Here is a 6289-nt window from a genome sequence, read left to right as displayed (position 1 = left end):
AGCTATGCTCTCTAGAACTAGATAAACGAATATAAGCCCTGAAGCTGACATCATCTGAAATACTTAAGTAATTAAAGGTTTTTTAAGCATAAAACTGCTTCACCCACTGTTACTTGCATTCACAGCTACATATTTTGTTAAATAGCATTATAAATAAAATGTGGAGCTTAAAAGTTGTGTGCGGCGGCCCTAAGTAGTAAGCTAGTAACAGTTGGAGCGTTAGTAATGTGGACGGACACAAGCGACGTGTCGTGGTATTGCATCGGGGTGCAGAGAGGCGCATCGGAGCGCACCGACCTCGATACACCAAGTTCGAGGCTCGGTTTTATAATTGTAGAAAATATACAGAATTTAAAGTCTATAGACCTTAGGGTTCTTGCTTTTTGGACTTTTTTTTCGCTTTATACAGGAATAGATGGTTATGACGATCTCTGTGGCTCAGTTGCTGAGCTACCAAGCCGGGGGTCGTGGGTTCGAATCCCGCCAACGGAACAAAAAGTTTTCTACGTTCCTGGGTCTTGGATGTGTATTAAATATTATGTGTACCTTAAATAAAAACCTTAAATATATTATGTACTCATAGTATAAAAGTATTAAATATATTTCCGTTTTACTGGTACAACGGAAATATATTTACTGGTACCCGTAACACAAGTCCTTCAGGTACTTACCACGGGGCCAGACTGACGTGGTATAAAGCATCTAAAGATATTATTATTATTACTATTATTATTATTAGATGACGCCCGCAACTTCGTTGTGCCAAAATTCGTTTTTTCGCGCGGGAACCGTATATTTTTCCGGGATACCATCTTTATACCAAATTTCAGCAAAATCGTTTCAGCGGTTTGGGTATGAAGAGGTAGCAGACAGACCGACAAATAGACAGTTTAAGAACGACCACAATATTATAATTTTAAATAACTGTGCTTACAAGTTTCCAGTATACTAACGCCCATTATTTTTAAAATGTAAACCAAAACTGCAATGAACACTTATGGCCTGTTTCTACGCTTCCTGATAAGGTGCCCGATAGGGTTATTTGATAGATTTTCCATACTCCATCTGTCAAATTAAGTGGTGGATAGCCTTATCAGGAAGCGGTGAAACAGGCCCTTAGTCAAACAGATCACCTGATAATTCTGTGAATTATTCGACTGTAATTTCACAGGTATTATGAATCTGAACTCGTCTTCCTTAGTATTCTGAGAATTAGACCCTCTATTTTACTGTAATTGCCTCAGCTACGACGGTCTAATCCGACGTTTGTTTCACTGAGAAATTAAGTTATTAAGTTACGTTATTAAAGTGATTAATCAACTTGAAAGATTTGTAGTTTATTTCATTTTAGTGCGGAAAAAGTTGTTTTGTATCATATCACCATCATGATATAATACTTCCATACTAATATTATAAATGCGAAAGTGTGTCAGTCTGTTTCTTATCTCTCACCCAAACAAGCTTAAACTATTTTGCTGAGTATTGGTATAGAGTCCCGGGAAATTATGCAAGGATACTTTTTGATGAAAGGGACCTCGCGCGATAATGCTACAATAGATCTACACTTTTAGTTTTCATACTTTGGTTATAATTCGGAGATGTTAATACACAAATGGCAGGCGTACGTCATTTGGTCTGGCGTGAACCTCAGACGGCAGAGCTAGTAGTGCACTGACTTGACATAATCTGACTAAATTAAATAGGTCTGCAATCAGCCTATGAACCAATTCCTCCTAAGTTACATAAGGCTAACAAATGCAATTTAATATTCCCTTTGTTAAGACACTCAACTTAATTCAAAGTCTTAAATAACAAGTGGCAAATTTATTGCTAGCTATTCAAGCAGCATGATGTTTTTCGGAGTTTTCCAAGAATTTACCATCCATAAGTAAAGTTTGAGGCCAAGACGGCAAATTGAAGCCAGGTGCCTCATGAATAAATGTAACACCCTGTATTTGTTAGGTGAACAGAAAAAGTGTAGGAAATAAAATGACGTACGCATTCGCTGAAGCGGTGTAAAGGAAAATTGAGCTTGCCTCGAGTTGGTAAAATTTTGCGGTAAACTCAATAAATAGTTGATTATACACACGTGATCTGGAATAATGTCTTCAAAAGTTGAAGCCTATAATTCACATTTCGGAGGGTTCGTTCACACAGAAAAGTAACATGAGGTTGATTAATGGTGTGTTCATAGATCAAACAATGAGGCCAATTATTGTAACAGAAGGTATGTCATGGACCATGGTCAAAATCAAGTCAAATAAATGACCCCACTTCTGTCAAGGTTGTTTTGGGCTTTTTTCTGCCAAGTCAATGTCATGACATAAGTTGTAATGATTTTGTTAACTTTTCATTAACCTATCTTATCTTTATATAACTAATATCTTCTTGTGGTCCTTAGCGATATGAATGTACCTACTACAAAATTCTCCCCTCATATAAAAACATAAACGCAGCATAATATAACTATTCAAATCCACTGCCTTCGTCCGTCATATGACTTTTCCGACATGCTAGACAACAAAAATGAGACCTTGTATAGTAATCACTATTGAAAAAAATGAATTAGTAAGGCGTATTTTATGAAGGAGAGATAATATTGTCAAGCCTACGTACAAATATTGTTTTAGGAGTATTGATTACTTATCATTATAGCACTTCCAAATAGTGAAATTAAGTTATCTAGGCTAAGCCAATTAATATTTAACTTCAAATACACAAGGAAATAGTACTATTTATAGGAATAATTTCAGTGATTGCATTTCAATTAATGACTTGATGAATAATAACCGCATCACGTCTCATTTTATTAGCCCTACATAAGAAAGTATTAAGCCACAAAGAAAGAAAAAAACACTAGAAACAGTAAACAAAACAAATAATTTTTAACAAAAAAAAAGACTTCAAAATGTATATTTCTTTTTAATGTGACCATCGTTGAAATATCTCCTACCTAACCAAAAAAAGAATTATCAAAGTTGGTTTACAAACTATAAAGTTATACGAGAACAAACATAAATTATTATACGGTTAATGCTAAGCTTAAACTTAAGCTCTTAAAAGCTGCTCAGCAGCTGTAAATATAAAGAAATCTTACACGAACCAATCCCGATAAAAGGGGAATCTGTATGAGCTACATAAATTCTCTTTTCGTGACCCAAAAATTATCGACATCCGTCTTATCTAGCTATATTAACCGTAGCCACGTACCACGTAGCTGCACTCTTGGTGGAACATATCCTTTTATTCCTTTATCTTAAGGGTTCTCTATATATGCTCGCTGTCCGTTTGTCTGACACCAGGCTGTATCTCAAGAATTACTGTGAAAGCATGACATTTTAACAAATGTTGTATTTCTGTTATCGCTAAAAACAAAAAATACTAAAAAAAATAATATATTCTTAGCTCCAATAGTTAAACGTCTTTTTGTAGGATATCAATACTACCGAACCATTCATGCGCCGGTCCAATTCACTCTTGGCTGAATTTTATCTTTTTATTTCTTATCTTTTAACGTAAAACGAAGAGTACTGAAACACTAGCGAGCACGGTTTTATGTTACGGTTAAGACTACACCTGTATTTTGTAAGATAGTCCGGTAAGTCAAGGTTTTTATTTCACTTGGGTTTAAATTCGAGAGAAAAGGCTTAAAGTTTTAAGCAAAAAGCTTACTTTTAACTGATTACCTAGAAGAATAATGTGTTTGCTGTTTACAAAACAACTGAAACAATGAAAAAGGAACAAACTTACATTAGCGTTGCATAAATTAGTAGTATCCGGGTATATATTATATAGAGAATGAAAAAAAATCATGATGGTTAATGTTTTTATAACATAGTTTAAGCAAATATTATTTAAACGACTACCATATTTTCCACTGAACTTATAACCAAGCATTATTAACGTTCTAGCGATGGAAATATTAGGGAAAACTACCCCATCGATGGCAGTCACATTATAGTTTAGATTTTGTCTGTTTTGTGTTCTTAGATTTTAAGTAGGATAAACTCTTAAAGTGTCAATAATATTGTGTTTTGCTACAGAAGACAAAACTAAGGAGTACCTCAACTACAAACAAACGGGCGAATTTACGCGCGCGCGCCGGTCGACATGACATACTACGTCAAACGTATAAGGGTTGATTCATACCGCAACGCGACGCGTAGATGCATTTCTAAATTTGTATGGATTTGACTGATGAGATGAGATTTCAATTGCGTCAGACGTCTTGTGAATCTGTCAAATCCATACTAATTTAGAAATGCATCTACGCGTCGCGTGGCGATCTGAATCAACCCTAAATCTCGAGATCTCTTCGGAGTCGGCCTTCTATCTCGTTAGTATCGTTAGTTCTTTTACTCTGGTTTTTATTGCTTGGAAATTGGAATTCATGAATAGCCTTAGCCGTCGTGCTACGCCGCTGACATGTTGAGCTACGAAATTTCGTAGAGGTGCTACGAGAATCACTTTTAAATAATAATTAAAGTGTAGCGCTGTTTGTTATGCCTGGTTTTCGAGGTCTATTGACGGCAGTTTATCTTTTCAACAGCGTTGTTGATTGATTAGTATTTTTAAAATAGCTTTTAACTTTATCGTTCTTAAGTCGTTAGTCATATTTTGTTGTATTAAATTTCATAAAATTGTGTTACTCAAGAATTACTGCATACAGTCGAAATTTTTACCTACAGCTGTGTATTTTTGTATCCTTTATAACGATAAATTCTAAGAATAAAACAAAAGAAATAAATATGGGAGCTGCCGTTTAATAAACACGATTTTGCCCAGAAGGCACTTGAAATATTAATAAAATACACTCTTAGGTTCTATTTCTACTTTAATAATAAATAAAAATATGGTGGCGGTACCCACAATAGGCTTGATGACTATTTTTTTTTCTTATTGGTAATTGAAAGACACTTAAAAAATAGAAACATCGTTGAAAGAATGACTCTGATAGCTTAAAAATTCACCCAGATTTGACAATTCAAATATCTCATAAAAAAGACCTGCCCGAAACGCTCCATACAAGGTGCTACGAAAGTATGACGTCAGTCTTTCGTAGTTTGTACGCATCGGGAGACAACTTTGTTCGACAGGTATATTAAATATTGCGTTTATGAAAGTGGTTTCATAACAAAAGTTGCTTTTAATTGCATAAGTTATCAAATTGTATACAAATATTAAGAAATTTAATTGAAAAAAAATTCGACTTGAATATCCAACTTTGAAGGCGCATAGCAAAAAAATATACAAATGCTATCAAGCTGAAATTTTGGGAACACATATTTTTTACCGTGATTTCTTTATTTTATTAACAAAATTCGCTAATCTTTGACCTTGTCATCATCCCTATTCACCTAACATTACTGCATCACGCTATCGAAGTTTTCTACGCGCGTTGGTATATATTAACGACAGCTGAAATATATCACGTGGGCTCCGGCCTGACCGAGCATACCACCTCGCTCAGTCGGAAGATCTTCCTTTGGGGTTGCCACGCATATTCCTACATTGGCGACCCTCGACAGAGCACGCCTCCTTCATCATCATATCTCCTCGTCCCTCCGCACCGCGCCAGCCAGCATCGCCTCATCGGGTACCTCGTCCACTAGCCACAATGTACTGCCTGGGCGACTCCGCGTCGGCATCATCGGGCTTTCTCACTACACCGACCGGTCAGCAAGCAGAACACATCTCTCCTGGTCAGCACGTAGCATCGGCTCCGCAAGGCAGCTATCCGACTCACTGGATCCCGTGCAGCAGCATCAGAGTTCCGACTCACTGGGACTTCACTGCAACAGTTCCGACTCACTGGAACTCAATGGCACTGGCGACTCAAGCGACAAGACTTCAAGATTCAACCTCCAGTCTTCGGGAGGGAGTGATGTGGCGGTACCCACAATTTGCCTGCATCGCGTTACCGAAGTTTTCTAAGCGTGTCGGTATACGACAGCTGAAATATATCACGTGGGCTCCGGCCTGACCGAGCATACCACCTCGCTCGGTCGGAAGATTTTCCTTTGTGGCCACTACGCTTTTTTTTTAATGAAATAAGGGGGCAAACGAGCAAACGGGTCACCTGATGGAAAGCAACTTCCGTCGCCCATGGACACTCGCAGCATCAGAAGAGCTGCAAGTGCGTTGCCGACCTTTTAAGAGGGAACAGGGTAATAGGGGAGGGTAAGGATGGGAAGGGAAGAGAATAGGGGAGGGTAGGGAAGGGAATAGGGTAGGGGATTGGGCCTCCGGTAAACTCACTCACTCGGCGAAACACAGCGCAAGCGCTGTT

This window comes from Aricia agestis, chromosome 7 (assembly GCF_905147365.1).
Source record: "Aricia agestis chromosome 7, ilAriAges1.1, whole genome shotgun sequence".
In the NCBI taxonomy this organism is placed as follows: Eukaryota; Metazoa; Arthropoda; class Insecta; order Lepidoptera; family Lycaenidae; genus Aricia; species Aricia agestis.
This window is presented reverse-complemented; position numbering follows the sequence as displayed.